The sequence below is a fragment of the Octodon degus genome, unplaced genomic scaffold (assembly GCF_000260255.1).
Source record: "Octodon degus isolate 3935 unplaced genomic scaffold, OctDeg1.0 scaffold00149, whole genome shotgun sequence".
NCBI classification, from domain to species: Eukaryota; Metazoa; Chordata; class Mammalia; order Rodentia; family Octodontidae; genus Octodon; species Octodon degus.
Window position 1 is genome coordinate 5,774,100 of NW_004524725.1, and position 1,865 is coordinate 5,775,964.

Sequence of the window (1,865 nt, forward strand, 5' to 3'; positions counted from 1 at the left end):
GCCTCCCCAGCTCTGGGATTACAGGTGTGCACCACCACTCTAGGATTTGGTTACTGGCTCAGCCCTCCCTGCATGTCATGCAGGGGGTTGAATCATGGCCCCTGAGCTTGCCTGAGCTTTCCTAAACAGTTGCTTTAGTCCACGGAGCTCTCCTGCCGGCCCCTTTGAATCTCTTTGGTTCTAGAGTTAGTAGTCCTGTGTCATCATCTCATGACTGCAGAAACACAATCTCAAGATTTCGATCTCCATGACATTTTCCTGCTGAAATTTTGGCAGTGCAATTCCCCAGTTGCTCATTTGAAGTACCTCTTAACTCTCACTGCTTTTTCTTTCACACTATACCCCAACACCAAAATGTACCACTTTCAAATTTATCTAGATTCCAGAATCTTCTCATTTTCCCTAATCCTGTACCCTTTTTGAAACCATCAACTTTTCCTTAGCTTACTGCAGCATTTTGCTGAGAGTATCCTGCAATGACTTTCTGGTTATTCCGTGAAAGGTAAAGTTACTCTGTCTCCCTGAAAGCCCTCCACGTTCTCCTTCATGTTCACTTACCTGACTTCGCTTCCTTCTAATCATTTTTGCTCACCTTTGTCAGCTCCCTGGACCACAGGGCTATTTTGTACATTGGCCAGATAAACAGTTCAGCTGTTTTAGAAGAGACATCCCCAATTCTTGGAATCTTCCTTCAAAAAAATCTCTTTAGCTAATTGTGATTCAGTGTTTATCATAACCCTAAGGACAAAATGAATAACCTTGCCTCTTTCTTGTTTCCTGTACCTTTATTTTTTAATATATAAAATTTTAGAAAATTTTATTACTTATAAAATTTACAAGGGTCAGGCAAAGAGCTCAGCAGACTAAAGTGCCTACAAGTAGGCAGAGGGGCCCGGGGTTCGATCCCCAGGCCTGCCCTGCCTGGCCCACCCCCAGGGTGCACTGAGATGTCAATTGAGACTGGGCATGGTGGCGTGCGCCTGCAATCACATCTCTTGGGAGGCTGTAAACAGGTGGATCACTATGAGTCCGATCTAGTTGTGAGACCCTGGACACCCTGTAGATCCTTCCCTAAAATACAAGAAAAAAACCCACACTGGTACTATGAAATTATTGTGTGCATTAAACAGTGTGATCAATTAGGCAAAAAGATACAGCAAAAACTTCTTTGGCTCTACATTTCATTTATTAATGTAATCTCTATGTTACTTACATCCAGTAAGTTTTGGAGTGAGTTTTGCATGGATATTGATGTTAAAATAGTTTTATATTTTTCTACTATATCTTTTGTATTAATGATAAATATGTTCATAAAGAAATTATATATCCTTTGTAAGGACAATCCCTCTGGTTATAAGTGTGCTAGACAGGAGTATATAATAGTTTCTTCAGTCCAAGTTATAAATTTGTGTTGTCAGATATTTTATTAAGGAGCTCAAATCAGTACATTTCACCGAGAGTTAGTATGCTTTACGTAGAGCTGCACAATTTGCACATATGGAACTCTATCAGACACTTCAGTGTTATAATTTTGAGTTCAGTGATTGTGGTAACATTAAAGAAACATAAGTAGACTGATTTTATACATGTTTCACTGGAATTTTTTCCAAAGCAAAGACAAATGTAAATCAATAGTTGAATGTTCTGTCGTGATCTAGTTCCTTCCAAATTATACTGAAGAATTATGAAAATGTACATGACAGGCAAAAAAGAGGACAATAGGAGAAAAATCAAGCTAAATGTCTATGTAGATTTATAGATTGCATTGTGGACAATATTTAAAAGCTAGCTTAATTAAATGGCACAGGTATATTTTTTAACAGTTGTTTAAATTTAGAAGTTATCTATATTTCATTATACACACT